Below are 18,124 nucleotides of genomic sequence, written 5' to 3' on the forward strand. Positions count from 1 at the left end.
GAAAGGTCATGACATTACAAGAAAAAGGCAAACTGCTTCATATCTATCACAGATTGAAACCCGCAGCTGCAGCTGCCCACTATTTCAGAAAATTCATCTTATAAACAAATGACACAAACTATACCAAAAACTATATCAAATACAGTACAGTACTGCAAATGTATTTTTCTTCCTTATTATTTTCATAATACCATTTTCTTTTTTCTTTATTGTAAGAATACTGTGTATAATACATATACAAAATATGGGTTAGTCCACTGTATGTTATCAGTAAGGCCTTCAGTCAATAATAGGCTATTTGTAATTAGTTAAGTTTGGGGGAAGTTAAAAGTTATATGCAAATTTTTGACCGCACAAGGGTTGGCGCCCCTGACTCTCACGTTGTTCAAGAGTCAGCTGTACTTAGTCTTCCTCTTTGTAGGCTGCCAAAAGACTATCTAACTTGAGTTAAATAGAGAAGTTGATTTGAATAAGATCTCGCTTTATATGGCTTCAACTCTATGTGGATTAACAACTTAACAGCATGTTTCTCTAGAGAAAGGTGTGTGGTGCTAACCTTGAGTAGGTGATTTTTACACACTTTCCCTAATATAAACCAAAAGTTAACTTGAAAAAAAAAATGTGGCATTTTGTTGTAATATAGTCCAAATTTATTCATGCTACTTGGCTTTGAACACATTTATTTTTATCATTTCCCATTTTCTTCTACTAGAAAAAGCAATTAGCACCATATTTCTAAATGTTTTAATATTTAGATTTTCTATCTTAGTGTTTGTATCATCTTACAATGGTTTGTATTTTCCCCTTGCACCCCAATTAAAGGAATTGGAGATGCGTTAAATATTTTCATAACTCATGTGTCAGCTTAGGCTGCCATAACACGTTACTATGGACTAGGTGGCTTAAAAAACAAAAATTTAATGTGACCTTTCCTTGATGCTTATTTGTGGGGGGAGAGAGAGAGAGAGAGAGAGAGAGAGAGAAAGGGCTATTTTTCTCTCTGCCTTTTCTTCTCAAGCCACCAACCCTATGAGATTGGGAACCCACCCTTATGACCGCATTTAGCCTTAATTACCTCTTAACAATGATATCTTCAAATATAGTCACATGGTGGATTAGGGAGTCAACATATGAATTTGTGGGGATGGGGGAACACAGGCCCATCCATGGCACACATCACAGAATGAGAGTATGCACACATTGGATCATATGTCCCCAGCTCATTATCTCAACAACAACTTAACATTTTAATGTCAGGATTTGATTTTAAATGACTTCTAATCATTTTCCATGAAACAGAAAACAGTTATTATATCTGCTGCTGGTCTATTGCAACCTAGTATAGGGAAATGGAATAGTGTGGGACTAAGAGAACTCTCTAAATATATACATCTACTATGCATCCACAGAAATTAAAAATGTTTTAAAAGAGAACTCTGCCAGAATCTTTACTCTGCCACTTGCAAATTACATGACCTCTGCAAAGGTAGAACATTAAATCGGTTAATGTAAGTTAATATATGTTAATATAAGTCAAGAGCATTAAACAATATGTGAGATGTAGTAAATATTCTATAGGTGTTAGCTTCGCTATCATTAATATTAGTCTTATTATCAATTTTTGTAGGCAACCTTTCCTATTTCTCCACCATTTCCCATTTGAGAAGAATGAGAACCTTTTTCGCATTCTAGTCACTAACTTCTGGAAGCTTTGTAGTTTGTCTTTGATGCTTTCAGAAAACAGTGTCCCATAACTGAACTGGCAATAGTATATTTCATAATACAGTTAAAAATTCAGAATTGGCCAACCATGTACTAGATCAAAGTAATAGCTCATAGAAAAAGAAAAGTACTTACACAATCTTTTCCTGATTTCATTCAATTTTTCTAAACGATAACATTTCAGTAAAGTAAAATGGTAGTTTAAAAGTATTTCAAATATTAAAATATTGGTGTTTAAAATATATATTAAATATTTATATTTTTATACAAAATATTTTTATATTAAACATTTTAATGAGAAACAAGATATCACTTAGCTGAAAATGTTAGGAAAATCCAATCAATTGATAGATATTCACTACATAACTGTACATTCTGGATTTCCTAATAACTCACTATATGACTATTAAAGTGTTATTTCTGAGGATTCGTTAGAATATTAGCTCCATCAGAGCTAATATTTGTCTACATTTTTAACTTGTTTATTTTCACCACTTGTAAGAGTGCCTGGAACATATGAGGTCATTAAGTAGTTGCTGAATGAGTGAATGGTCAGTAGTTCACTGTAACTACTATTCATGTGCCAGAGCTTATGACTTGTTCTGTGGATATAAAGAGTACATGTGCCCATGGAGAGACAGTGCTATGGGAAGAAATAAGCACAATTCAAAGTAACTTGTGACAGAGACATACTAAGTGCAGGAAGACCACAAAAAAAGGCATCTCTACTTCTACCTGAAGTTGACAGAGAAGGTCAGGAAGTGATTCAATGAAGGGGTGATGGTTTAGAAGGGTACTGAAAGTTGTATGAAACTTTACCGTTGTGCAGGGGCACAGGAATGTGGTAATAATAATTCTGTATAAAAAAGAATAAATAATAAGTCTTGGAAGTAGAAAGCCAGTAGTCTCTGAAGAGCTTCATGTACCATACTAGAGTCTAAACTTTATCTCATTGATAAGACATTGAAGAATTTAAGCAAGATGTTTTTAGAAAGGTCACTCTAGCTGTGAAGCAGACAACACATTGAATAATGTAAGTCCCTGAGCTTTGCAACTGCTCAGAAGTATAATGGAATACTCGAGTCCCCAAATCCTATAGGTTTCAACTAGAGTGGCCAGAGGTAGGGGTGGAAGTGAAAGGTATTTTGTCATTCCAGAGACATTCAGAAGCTAGAATGGATAGGCTTGAATGAGGCAAGTGGGACAAAAGAAAGATTCTTGAATAATTCTGAGATTTCTGTTTTAGACAACGGAGTGGGTGGAGGTGTCAACAACTACCAATGAAGAAAGGGCAAATATGGCATAGAAATCGGGCGGTAATAAGCTTGGTTTTGATGAATTAAAGTTCAGGTGAAAAGCTAGACTATAATATTGGGGCACAGAAGAGAGATCAAGTTTGAATTTAAAATATGTATGTATCTGGTGAAGGCGTGTGTTTAGACAAGATTGTCCATGGAAAGTGGGAAGGGCTTTGGGTCAAAGGTGAAACCCTGTGAAAAATCAACACTTAGTTTTTCTAGATGTGGCACATGGGTAGAAGAATGTGTGAAGACTCTAGGGAGGCAGGAAGAGAATCAGGGACAAAGGCATCGTGAAGTATCAGATGTGAGAGCTGATGATGAGGTCAAATGTGCTGGAGAAAGCCCGTGATGAATCCTGCAAGGTGTCAGTTGTGCTGTACTTGCAGAATGCCACTGGGGACTTCGGCAAGAAGAATGTGATGGGCGTGGAAACCAACTGCAGTGTCCTGAGTGATGAGAATGATGAAGTGCAGGCAGAAAGACCGCACCTTAAAGAAGTGATGGGAAAGACAAGGGGAAATATACGCCTTGACAGTAGTCTCCAAATCATTGGGATCTACCCCTTCAGAAAGATTAATGCTAGTTTTAGATGATTTAGTTTTACAAACAAATACATTTTCTCTTTTGATTTTAGTCCGAGTTGAGCATAAGGAGTATTCACTGAGAAGAGCGGGAGTTGTTGAGATAAAAAGGAAAAAATAGGAGAAGCCAGAGTAAGAATGGCATGTATTGAGGCAAGGAATAGAAATTATGGAGATCCATGTGGAATCTGTGTGGACACCCAGGATGGGTTCAGGTTATAGAGGATCTTGAAAAAAGGGCAAAGCATTATAGGGGCAGGATATTTGTCTGTTTTGTCCACTCAATGATAGATACTTGACAAATGCTGGTGAGATGAACGTGGGATCTGGTGTGTTACAGTGTGGTGGGGGCGGGGGAAATAATTTTACTTTGTTAGAAGTGGAGTGATGAAAGTTTTAGCTTCAGATATGCTGAACTTGAGATCACTCTCTAACAACCGAGTGAAAAATCTAATACGCAGGTGGAAAACAACGGCTGGGTCTTAGGTGGGAAGATGTGACTTGAGAGAGACTGACCGCGATCAGCGTGCAGAAGAAAGATGAACCCACAGGTAGACGAGAACCTCCTTGTATAGAAATAGGGTTGTCAGGCCAGGTGCAGTGGCTCACGCCTGTAATCCCAGCACTTTTGGAGGCTGAGGTGGGCAGATCACGAGGTCAGGAGATCGAGACCATCCTGGCTAACACAGCGGAACCCCATCTCTACTAAAAATACAAAAAATTAGCTGGGCATGGTGACAGGCGCCTGCAGTCCCAGCTACTCGGGAGGCTGAGGCAGGAGAATCACTTGAACCCGAGAGGCAGAGGGTGCAGTGAGCCGAGATCATGCTGCTGCACTGCAGCCTGGGCAACAGAGCGAGACTCTGTCACCAAAAAAAAAAAAAAAAAAAAAAGAAAGAAATAGGGTTGCCAGCTTTACAAAACAAAAGTGTGTTGGATGCCCAGTTAATTTCAGGCAAACAATGATAATTTTTTATCATAAGTATGTTTCATGCAATATTTGGCAGCACCAGATAGAAAATATAAACAGAGCAGAAAGACCACATAATCTACTTTTATAAACTTTATCTTGGAGTTTGTGCGGTACTGGATCTGAGGGCTTTTCTTTCTAAATTCCTAAAAGTTCTTTACACAGAGATAAGGTATGGAAGTCCCAGGAATATCCAGACAATCCTTCTCTACTTTAGCAGGAGAAATTCTACTTTAGGGAAGATTTGGGGAAAGACAGGTTGGTAATTTAATTTTGAGAAACATTGCCTTTTGCTGAAACCTCTTGTCCTCTCTCTTGATCAAATATTGCAATCTTGCTTGAGCCATAAATTACAGGCCATGTGTGAATAAAACAAGTAATATAAGATCTTTCAGTTATCTAAAATATCTATGCCAACTGCATAGCTAATAAAGGAAGGAATATAACTGGACAACTTCAAAACTAGCAGTTAGGACTGAACACGCACATAAAAGTTGTCATAATTTCCAATGGCCTGGGATAAGCATGTGAGAGACATACCCAGTTTATTTTGTAAGGTTCTCGAGATTTACCCGTAACTGAACAGGGCATCTTTTGGATATGGAATAGAGAGGCTGTATTTTATACAAAAGAATACAAGTTTTTCTCCTTTTGCTCTAATGCTTTTTTATTTTTTAAGTTTTTAAACATAATTTCATAAGACATACTTTAAAGTAAATGTATAATGGTAATAAAGAGACTCCATTTTGGATGTTTGATCTCTGACAACTTTCATGTCCCCACTCTCCCTTTTACCCTTTACTTGATATCTGGGCAACCTGATTAGAAAGCCCAGCACCTCCATCCCTTGGCACTGGTGGAAATTTCAAATCAGGAAATCTCCACCTGGGTGGGTACCTCTATCTAGGCTCAACTCTCAGCCACAACAAAAATCCAAGCCACCACTCCCCTCCTCTCTTGTTTTACTCTGGATGAAACATGAGTTTTTCTTGAGGAGTCATTTTGCCGTTTGCTATATGAATAATAAGCTTTATAGCCTAAGCATTGGTGCCCGTGTGCCATTTGTCCTGACATCTATATGTGCCTGGGGAGGAGGAATGCTGACCAGCTTACGACAGGGGATGCTAGGCACCAAAATAAAACAGTGAACATGTACATCCTTGTTCTTAGTACGGTCATTCTGTGAAGTTTGTCCCTTCCTCTGTTCCTGCTTTCCTATGTTAGCGATCTCACATAAGGTACCTACCACCTTGGACTTCTAACACCATAGATTAGCTTTGGCAACTTTTTTTTTTTTTTTTTTTTTTGAGACGGAGTCTCACTCTGTCGCCCGGGCTGGAGTACAGTGGCGCGATCTCAGCTCACTGCAAGCTCCGCCTCCCGGGTTTACGTCATTCTCCTGCCTCAGCCTCCCGAGTAGCTGGGACTACAGGCGCCCGCCACCTCGCCCGGCTAGTTTTTTGTATTTTTTTTAGTAGAGACGGGGTTTCACTGTGTTAGCCAGGATGGTCTCGATCTCCTGGCCTCGTGATCCGCCCGTCTCGGCCTCCCAAAGTGCTGGGATTACAGGCTTGAGCCACCGCGCCCGGCCAGCTTTGGCAACTTTTAACTTATATATGTAGAATAACATAGTATACATTCTTGCTGATTTTGCTCAACATTGTTTATGAGATTTGTTAATATTGTTGTGTATTTAGTTCACTTTCACTGCTCCGTAGTATTCCAGTGAATATACCACGATTTGTTTGTCTGGGTTTTAGCTATTATGAATAGTGCTTCTACCAACATTTTTGTCTTTAACTTTTGGTGCACATTTGTGTTGCATATTACCTAGAAGTGGACTTACTGGATCATTGGTCATGTGTATGGGCTTTGATAGTGACCAAGAGTTCTCCCAGCAGGTTATGCCAATTTATATGTAGGATGAGGTTTAAAAGTTGTCATTTACACTTCTAAACAGAAGAAACTTTTTTTTTTTTTTGAGACGGAGTCTCACTCTGTCTCCCAGGTTGGAGTGCAGTGGCGTGATCTCGGCTTATTGGTAAGCTCCGCCTCGGTTCACTCCATTCTTCCTGCCTCAACCTCCCGAGTAGCTGGGGACTACAGGCGCCCCGCCACCTCGCCTACTAGTTTTGTATTTTAGTAGAGACGGGTTTCACTGTGGTCTCATCTCCTGACCTTTGGTGATCCGCCTCCGCCTCGGCCTCCCAAAGTGCTGGATGCAGGCGTGAGTCATCATGGCTCGGTCTAGAAGAAACTTTATATTTAGCCAATTAATGAGCATTTTCATGTATCTCTGTATCCTGAATTGTTTTAGTATTGGTTAGACTCAAAGTTTAGGTTTTTTTCCTTGAGTAGTGAATTCTAATAATTTTATGTTGTCTCAGCATCCATTTTGAATTCAGAGTTGGCTTTCTCATACCAGAAGCAGGGCTCGGTCAGCCTTTACACAGTTTCCAATTCTACACCACACTCAAATGGCTCAAGCTGGTGACTGAGACTGGGACTTAGAGGCATTTCCTCCACCCAGCAGATTGGACTCCCCATAGTACTGCTGTCTCCTTTAAAAGGACCACGAAGGAATTAGTCTGCAGCCTTAAGGTGACCCACATCCTGTTCCCTCTATGTCCTGCTAACTGCTAAATACTCTTCCCTCTCTCTGCCTGATTCTTCATTCCTGCGTTCTGTGGCTCAGGGCAGGAGAACTGCCCTCCCAGCTCATGACATCCTCCTTGCCTAGCATCTATAAATAAAAGTCTCTGAATTTGTTTTCCATTGTGGTGGTGTATTGAATTTGCATCTTCCTTCTGAAGAACCAGGGGCTTCCCCATGTTGAGTTTTCCCCAGAGCTCCTGGGAGAACACAACGTTGGCCTCCTTGCAACAGAGTGATGTTCAGGCAGGTGAAAAATGAATATGGGTCAGAAAAGAGCCACAAAGGTGTCTGCCAGTATAAACAAGTTTCCTGTGTGAGAGACCCTGGTAATGGGTAGGGCGAATAGGTAAAAGAAGGATCCTGTGAGAGATACTCTGTAAACACCCATGTCCAGCTCCCCTTCGTCTCCCATTTGAGTTGGTTGCTGGCAGCTCTGATAATGGAATCCCAGTTTAGCTGGGGGTTCCCAAAACACCTTGATAGACATAGAAAGTATACAGTAATAAGCAGTGCTTTGAGATGCTGACAGTGCCTCAATTACATTCTGATTATTTCTGTATAGCACAATTTTTATAGAAGAGTTTTAACTTTGCCTTAAGTCTACAGAATGGATTAGTTTCCAGTGAAGTGTTAAGAAGGGTTTGAAAATTCAACTAATCCTCATATATATCAGAAAATGTATTTCTTGTATTACATTGGCTCTTTAGTTAAACTCTATTTGCATATATTAAACATCACTTAGAATTAAAAAAGTTCTTTTAGAAGAAGCAGGGCACATTTTCGATTTCTTTTGCTGTAATGAGTGTCTGGCTTAGTCCTGCCACTTCATTTTCACCTCCTATCGGTTATGATGATTGCTTGTATATAAAGGTTTGAAACAGAGTATATGGCTCTTAAAATTAAGTGGCAATATCTGCATTAAGGTGTTTATTCTTGTGAGTTTTAAATGATGATGATAAAGTGATGATGCTGATGAAAATGTACCCTCAATTATATAAATTATTCAAATAAGCTTTATGAAAAAATAAAGCACAATAAATCAATGGAGAAAGAACTAATAATTCAATAAAATGTGCTGAGGAAACTGGCTATGAGGAAAGTGTTGAATTTTGCTCTTTTGGATCTTTGTTCACACTCTATTTCAAGATCAATTCAAGATGGATTAAGTAAAGCAAAAGGGGAAGAAAGACAAGGGGTAATGTCGCTAAAAGATGAATCTCTATATTATTTTGAGATAGGATAGTATTGCCAAGATCATTTTCTTTATACTTTTGTCCATTGAACTTATGTTTATATGCCTTTTTTTTCTAACCACATAAACATTCACATAAGTGAAAGGCCAAAAATTTTGTTAAAATTTTGAAACAGAAATGGCAGCTATATATATATGTCTTATTTAAACTAACAGAGCTAAAAAAGAAATATATGAAAGAGACTGAAAATAGAAAAAATTTCTGAAGGCATACTTAACCATGTTAATAAATAATGAAATATACCTTCAAGGAGTATTTTTGCTGATTGTTTTGGCAGTCAATGTGGGAAATATGAACGAGACACTGTTAAACTAACGAGGGAGTGGTGAGCTGAACCCTCTCACATTCTTTCCAAGGAAATATGAATTGGTCCAGTCTTTCTGAAAAGCAATGTGCAAGGTTATCAAGAATTAGGAGACTTTAACATGTTTTCAGTGTTTCTTTTTCTTTTTCTTTTTTATACATTTCTTCTGGGAAAATTACTTGATGATGAATAGTAATGAAATATACATTAATTAAAACCACAATTACTTTTATACCAACCTAATACCATTCTGGACATCAGCTTTCGCAAAGAATTTATGATGAAGTCTCCAAAAGCAGTTGTATGATGAAGGCTCCAAAACTGTTCATGGCAGTGTGATTTATAAATCCTGAGCTTGGTAAACTCCCAGTTGAGGAAATAATACATGATTGCATATACCTAGAATCAGATATTGTGAATCTACTGGGTTTGATTCCTTCAAAGAAAGCCTGCATATAACAAATCCACAGGCAACATCAATGGAACAGGGAAAAGCTGGAAGTATTTTCCTTGAAAACTGGAACAAGACAAGGATGCTCTCTCTCAGCCTTCCTGTTCAACATAGTATTCAAAGTCCTATCCAGAGCAATCAGGCATGAGAAAGGAATAAAAGGCATCCAACTAGGAAGAGAGAAAGGCAAACTCTCTCTCGGCAGATGATATGATTCTATATGTAGAAACCTCACAGGCTCTGCCAAAAGTCTCCTAGAACTGATAAACAGCTTCAGCAAAGTTTCAGAATACAAAATAAATGTAGAAAAATCAGCCTCATTTCTATACACCAACAACATTCAAAGTGAGAGCCAAATCAAGAACACAATCCCATTCACAGTAGCCACAAAATGAATAAAATACTTAGAAATACGGCTTACCAAGGAGGTGAAAGATCTCTACAATTAGAATTACAAAACACAGCTGAAAGAAAGCAGAGACAACACAAACAAATGGAAAAATATTCCACGTTCAGAGATAGGAAGAGTCGATGTTGCAAAAATGACCAAATTTCCATCTAGGGAAGCAACTTACAAATTCAATGCTATTTCTATCAAACTACCAATGTCATGTTTCAAAGAATCAGAAAAAAAAACTATTCTATAATTCACATGAAAGCAAAACAGAGCCAGAATGGTCAAAGCAATCCTAAGCAAAAAGAACAAACCCAGAAACATCACACTACCCGACTTTACGCTACAAGGCTACAGTAACCACAACAGCATGGTATTGATACAAAAACAGACACATAGATCAATGGAATAGGATAGAGAACCCAGACATAAAGCCAAACACCTACAGCCATCTGAGTTTTGACAAAGTTGACAATCATAAACAATGGGGAGAGGACTCCCTATTCAATAAGTGGTTCCGGAATAGCTGGCTAGCCATATGCAGAAGATTTAAACTGAACTCCTTCCTTTCACCATATACAAAAATTAACTCAAGATAAAGACTTAAATGTAAAACCTAAAACCAAAATCTAGAAGAAACCTAGGAAATATTAGGTTGGTGCAAAAGAAATTGTGGTTTTTGCCATTGCAAGTATTATAAAAACCTCAATTACTTTTGCACCAACCTAATACCATTCTGGACATCAGCTTTGGCAGAGTATTTATAATAAAGTCTCCGAAAGCAATTGTAACAAAACCAAAAATTGGCAAGTGGGACCTAATTAAACTAAAGAGCTTCTGAAGTGCAAAAGAAACTGTCAAAAGAGTAAACAGACAACCTACAGAATGGGAGAAAATGTTCACAATCTATGCATCTGACACAGGCATAATATCCAGAATCTATAAGGAACTTAAGCAATTCAAAAAACAAAAATCAAGCAACCTCATTAAAAAATGGGCAAATGACACGAATAGACACTTCTGAAAAGAAGACATACGTGCACCCAACAAGTATATGAAAAAATGCTCTTTATCACTAATCATTAGGTAAATGCAAATCAAAACCACAATAAGATACTATATCACACCAGTCAGAATGGCTATTATTAAAAAGTCACAATAGATGCTGGCAAGGCTTCAGAGAAAAGGAAACATTTATACATTGTTGGAAATGTAAATTATTCAAGCCACTGTGGAAAGCAATGTATAGATTTCTCAAAAAAACATAAAACAGAACTACCATTCAACCCAGCAATCCCGCTACCAAGTATACACCCAAAGGAATATAAATTGGTTTGCCAAAAACACACACGTAGTCATATGTTCATTGCAGCACTATTCACAATATCAAAGACATGGAATCAACCTAGATGCCCATCAACAGTGGACTAGATAAAGAAAATGTGGTATCTATACACCATGGAATGCTATGTAGCCTTAAAAAAAATGAATGAAATCACATCCTTTGTAGCAAAAGGGATGTAACTGGAGGCCATTATCCTAAGCGAACTAATGCAGGAAAAGAAAACCAACTACTGCGTGTTCTTACTTACAAGTGGGAGCTGAACATTGAGTGCACTTAGACACAAAGATGGGAGCAATAGACACTGGGGATGGCCTGAGCAGGGAGAGTGGAGTAGGGGCATGGGTTGGAAGGCTACCTATCAGGTACTATGCTCACTACCTGGGTGATGAGATCATTCATATGCCAAACCTCAGTGACAGGCAACTTATCCATGTAACAAACCTGCACGTGTACCCATGGAACCTGAAATAGAAGAAAAAACAAGAAAATTGGCCAAAATTATGACAAGTAGTAAAAACAAATAATAAATTTGCTATGGCATCAGCTGCCAAGTGTTAACTAAAACCAATTTCTTCTTTCTGACAACATGGCTAGCTAGAATTCATTTGTAGTTAGGTATAAACTTATGTCTGAACTATAATGGGATGTTTGTAAAAAATATGTGCTTATCCTAGCCCCTAAAAGCCTCTCATTATAGATCATCTATGCTTGTTCCCTTTCCATTGAGCAGATGGAGACAACCATGGTGACTTTAGAAAGAACGGGTTGATGGTGAAGAAGGCTTGTCCCTGAACAAACACTCCCCCCACCCTTACTGCCTGCAAACACACTCACACATGTGGCTGTTAAAGATGAGTAAAAATAGACTTCTATCAAATTTCAGCTATTAAAAGTTTGGGATGTGGATTAGTGAAGCAGATACTAGTGTTACCCTAAATGATACACCTGTAGGTAGTGTATGCAGTGTGTGGAGAGAGACAGGAGACTAGTAGAAAGTAGGAAGTGCCCTGATGCATTTAGAATAGTCTCACGTGTTTAGGGAACACAAGTTTCCCTAAGACGTATCAGGAGTACAGATGTGCAGGTAACATTAAGAGCAATAACGTAAGTATCATGGGCTGTTTCTGTATTTGCTCATGGAAAGTAGAATGCTGCTCACGTATTTTCTGGAGTCTCTAAGAATTGTCATCACATGTGTCCTATATTTAAGCTGATGCTTCGGCCATCTAGCCGCCTGTAGTCAGGCCCTTTTTGGGGATTTGGGGTTCTTCCCTCCATAATGCATTGCCTTGGCTACTAGGTATTACCGTCTCTCTTCGGGTATGTCTAAGGAGGAATCAGAGTCAACAAAACTAAAATTCCACTTTCAAGTATAAATCTTTTCATTTTGTTTTCTCAGATTCAGCACTGGGGAAAAACACAACACAACATTGCTTATTGTTTCAGAGATGTTATCTTTCTCTTTGGTGCACTGAGAGAGACAACGTGTTTCCTTTATTAAGGAATTCATTTTGTCAGAAAATTAATTGTGCTTAATTAAATTAGGCTGCTAAATTTAATATAGTGTGGTGATAACATTAGGACATGTCTAAGATTTCATTGTTTATTGGAATTAAGAGGGTTATTAAAAATAGCAGTTAACTAACAGTCCTTTTTCATTAAGTAGAGTGAAAAAATCTTATTGTATCAGTTTTATTCCTCAAATAATTGATTTCTATGCTTTATTACATTTTGCCACGCTTGATTCTTACAGTTAAAATTTGAAATTTATTATTTCTAATGATAATTTTAATAATGCTTTTAGCATTTTCAGATTTACTATAATCATATTCTTAAGTAGCACAATTACTCTTATTTTACATATTTTATAAACAACTGAGGTCAAATAATTTTTAACTTAACCAAGGGTATATAATTTTGACAAAGTCAGAATTTGGCTTGTATTTGCCAAAATCCCAAGAAGAAGTGGGTGGCATACTTGAGACAGGATAGAACAAAAAGATATTCAGGCTATATAATGGTTAATATTGAGTGTCAACTTGATTGGATCGAAGGATGCAAAGTATTGTTCCTGGGTGTGTCTGTGAGGGTGTTGCCAAAGGAGATTAACATTTGAGTTGGTGGACTGGGAGAGGAAGACCCACCCTCAATCTGGGTGGGCGCCATCTAATCAGCCGCCAGCGTGGCTAGGATAAAGCATGCAGAAGAATGTGGAAGGACTAGACTTGCTGAGTCTTTCCTCAGTCTTCCTCTTTCTCCCATGCTGGATGTTTCCTGCCCTCAAACATCAGATTCCACATTCTTTAGCTTTTGGACTCTTGGGCTGACTTACACCAGTGGTTTGCCAGGGGCTCTCAGGCCTTTAGCCACAGACTGAAGGCTGCACTGTCAGCTTCCCTACTTTTGAGGTTTTGGGACTCAGACTGATCCACCACTGGCTTCCTTGCTCCTCACCTTGCAGATGGTCTATTGTGAGACTTTACCCTGTGATTTTGTGAGTCAATTATCCTTTAAAAACTCCCTTTCATATATACATCTATCGTATTAGTTTTGTCCCTCTAAGGAACCGTGACTAATACAGGTTATTTACCAAGACATAGGTGTGGATAGTGCAGGAACAGAACTGTTACCTCCTGGAATATTGAAAGGAGAAGGTGAGGGGCAATTACTAGAACGTGGAGGGAAAGATTTCTGAAGAGTCAGCTGCCTTAAGAGATTCAGTGACCTTCAGTGGACGGAACGAGCCAGGTCAAGGCAGCCTTGCACGGAGGGAGATGAGGAATAAATATGTGGACTTCATTCTTTTCCCTCCCACCGATCTTCCACCAAGCTCCCCTTTCATCAAATTTAACCACCTGCCAAAGGAAACATTTGTATGGCACATATAAGTCAGCTCTGGGTGGGGGTAGGGGTGAGGGCAAAGAATGTTCAAGAAGTTTGGAAAGGCAGGGGATCTGCCACAGGACCCCGATCTCCATTTGATGAATGGGTGTCCCTTCTATTGCCTTCACATTCAAGAAGATCCTATCCCACTGGATGTCAGGAATTAAGTGATGATTCAGAAAGTCCCCATTCTTGTCCCTTTTCTCATCATGTTCTCATTGTACTACTATTGGTGAAGAGGATACAGAGATAAATTACTGTTCCATAAGAATTCATTGAAACCTGTGAGTTATAAATGATACTACATGATCAGAGATTAAAAATAACATTGTACTGTATATTTGTTATTTTTTGGCAGCTCACCTTCAAATTTCCTGGCTGTACAGATGATCTCTTATTAGGCAGTTACATGCTTTTCACCCAGACTTTGCATCTGGAAAAGGACATACACAAGGAAGAGACAAAGGAATTACTTGAAGCTGCCCCTGTGGAGCCAAGAGCTCTGCAACAGGAATTCTAGATATGAAAGGACGTTCACTTCTAGTGGCATCATCAGGGGATGACCAGAGGAGGCAGCATAGGCAGCTGTATCTCCACCAGACAATTACCATGGTAAGTTCTTGGCTTTCCTCTCTGCTACCCAGAAGACTATCTTAATTTCTGTTATTTCTTTGTTAATTCTGTGAGACGTCTGGTGTTCTACTCATAAATGTATTTTCTACTTGAATTAGCAAGAGTAGATATTATGGACGGATTGTATCCCCAACTCTCCCATGTTCATACGTTTAAGTCCTAATCCCCAATGTGACAGTACATGGAGATGGGACTTATAATTAGGTAATAAGGTTAAATGAGGTTGTAAAGTTAATCCGATAGGACTGGTGTCCTTATAAGAAAACGAAGAGACATCAGCAATTTCCCTCCTTCATTCTGCATGTGCACAGAAGAAAGGGCGTGCAAAGACAGAGAAAAGGTGGCTGTCAATAAGCCAGGGAGGGAGATGTCACCAGAAACCTACTCTTACAGCACCTTGATCTCAGACTACCAGCCTGTTCAACTGTGAGAAGATAAATGTCTGTAGTTTAAGTCACCCAGTCTGTGGTATTTTGTTATGTCAGCTTTAGATAACAGGAAATTCTGTTACTTTAGAAAGTACAGTGGTTTTCTGTTATTTTCAACAAGATCCTTAACAGAAATAAACCCTAACAATTAAACTGGAACATTATTTTTCAAACTTCGAGTTACAACCAGCAGTAGGCTGTCAAATCAATTTAATAGATAGCAACCAGATTTAAAATAATTGAATAGAATATAATAGATGAGAACATATTGTAATGCATCACCTCCAGTAAGATTAAGTACTGCTTCCTGAGAACTTTGTGTGTGTGTGTGTGGTTGCTTCTGTGTGCATATATATATACATACTGGACTCAATGTAAAATATATTTTGGAACATGGGAAATGGTTGAAGAAATTTAAAAAATATTATTCTAGAGCATATTACAATATTCTAGTTGTTCATTTTTCCTGCCATGACAGATTGAAGAATTTAGAGCCTCAGTGAAATATGGATTAAAAAATCATAATTGTGGGATGATTTTCAAGAAGTTGATATTAAGAGGGCATTGAAACTATGGTTCATTGTGAGTTGTACTGAAAACTTAGATTGTGTGATTTTTATTATGTAAAAATGTTGTGTTTTAAAGTTTTATGTGGCATGCTGAATTTCTCTCTGGCATCAAGGGCTTTGAAGATAGGAAGAGAGGCAAATATAAGTGTGTGAAGTTAAAGAGGAAATCAACAACTAATATTTGTATTGCAAGTTGCTTTCAATTTCACTTGATCACTTCCTTTAATCTTCAAAAGAAACTTGTGAATATTCGGTCTTTATGAATGAGAAAACTAAAGCTCAGAGGTGGTACTTTCTCCAAACTTGTATTTAACGTATATAGAAATCAGAAGTGACTTAGCCAGATTTCAAACCAAGGCTACCTGAATCTTCAACAAATAATTCCTGTCTTTGGATTTTAAGATTTATTCTTTCCATTATCATGTTAAATAACTAAAATAACAAACCAATTATTTATTTACGACAATCTCTTCTCTGAGTTAATCTGTAGTAAGTCAGAATATAATTGAACATTTCAATGTTATTACTTTGTTATATGTCCCTCAACATTCTGCCTCAAAATTTAGTTATATCTGGAAGTCCAGGAGATTTATTATATAGGGGATTTATTATTATAAGGCCGTGGAGTCTCTTAGAAAGTGATTTACTTAAAGTGCAGAGATAATCAAGGTACACAAACTTGATCCTAAGAAAATGAATTTATGTTGGAGGGAAATGGGGATTCTGACTATAATACCAAATGTGTCACTGAAGGTTTTGCTTTCTCCCAACCCATTTAGATCCATGTCTGAGTTCCACAGGGAAGGGGTTGCAATGATGGGTTCATTAAAGTCAATGACACTTCAAAATCTTTGCCTTGCCGTCTACAACATAGAACAACAGTCTCCAACCTTTTTGGTACCAGGGACAAGTTTCATGGAAGACAATTTTTCCATGGTGGATAGGGGTGATAATGGTGCAGGGAAAAGTGATGGTTTCGGGATGATTCAAGCACATTACATTTATTGTGCTCTTTATTTCTATTATTACTACATTGTAATATGTAATAATTATACAACTCACCATAATATAGAATCAGTGGGAGCTCTGAGCTGCTTTTCCTGCAGCTAGACAGTCCCATCTAGGGGTGATGGGAGACAGTGACAGATCATCAGGCATTAGATTCTCATAAGGAGTATACAACCTAGACCCCTCACATGTGTAGTTCACAGTAGGGTTCACAGTCCTCTGAGAATCTAATGCCACTGCTGATCTGATGAGAGGCAAAGCTTAAGTGGTAATGTGAGCCATGGGGAGCAGCTGTAAATACAGATGAAGTTTCATTTGCTCACCTCCTGCTCTGCAGCCTAGTTGCTAACAGGCCACAGACCAGTACTGGGGATTGGGAACCCCTGGTGTAGACAACAGATAGACTCCAGATAGTAGTGAAGGAACCCATTTTTTAATTGGAGTAATTCCTGGAACACTGATCAGGCATAATAGCTTAAGAATATACAGGAAGTAAAAATGAAGTAAGAGAAAATATAAAACATCAAGCTGTGGCCTGTAAGTTGAAGGTATTAACAATAACAAGGCTGCTGTTCCAGGTCAACAGCACAGGCAATTAACTAGGAAACGTCACTGAACAGCTAGAGTGACCAGGGTAAAAAAAGATGGGTGCCACATGTGTGGGGAGTATACATACACAAGAGACTTAGAAATGTAAGACCCTTGGTTTATGCGTAAATTCATTTATTCAACAAACATTTGTGAACAAAGTACAGTATTCGGTATAGGAATATAATAACTAGACATACACGACTCCCACACTGAGGCAGACTGGAGTCTAGTTAAAGAGACAGAAAGGTGAGCAAGAAATGTGACACTAGGGCTGTTTGTGGGTAATTGGTGGTTCAGAGACTAGATTGTTAGAGCACAGCCAGAAGAGAATAGTTTATTACTGATACTGTGTTGCTAGGACACTCTTCAGGTTGATTTGACCTGAGGAAAATTCATTACAAATTTATAAGTACCTTTATTGTAGTACTTACCACAGTCCTCATTTCACTAGGGGGACTCCTGTAGAGTGTGTTTTTCCTTCAAGTTCAAAGCTGTAGTTAAGGATAGAAAAAACATCGTTTGTTTATTTTTGTATTCCCCACAGCAAGATGCTTAGAATCACTTAGTGCAAAGCGGGTTTGTTTAATTACACTGAATAACTGATGCTACACATTGTGAGTATAGTTTCAAGAGTCTGTTTGATTGAGATTTGAAATTAACTTTGTTATAGAGTCATATTTAATTATTTAATACCAGGTAAAAGAGAATTACAGCAGAGGTAAAGAACCAGAACCCTTACCCTGGGCCAGCGTTCCGTAGTAAATGACTCACAGACATAACACTTTCATCTTCCTTCGGAGAAGCAAATTTTGCCATCATAGTGATAAAGAGGGACTGGTCTTAAATGAAATAATCAGAAAACACGTAGAACCCACGAGTTTAAGGTGGAGTTATCTGTGCTTTAGAAATGAGGAATTGAAATTCCTTGTAAATAAGTTATTACCAAATATTTACAATACATAGAATAATAAAAAATAGCACCTAGAATAGTCTTTGGTGTACTAGTGCAATAGAAAAATGAACTTTCCCTTTAAAA

The sequence above is a fragment of the Papio anubis genome, chromosome 19 (genome assembly GCF_008728515.1).
Source record: "Papio anubis isolate 15944 chromosome 19, Panubis1.0, whole genome shotgun sequence".
Lineage (NCBI taxonomy): Eukaryota > Metazoa > Chordata > Mammalia > Primates > Cercopithecidae > Papio > Papio anubis.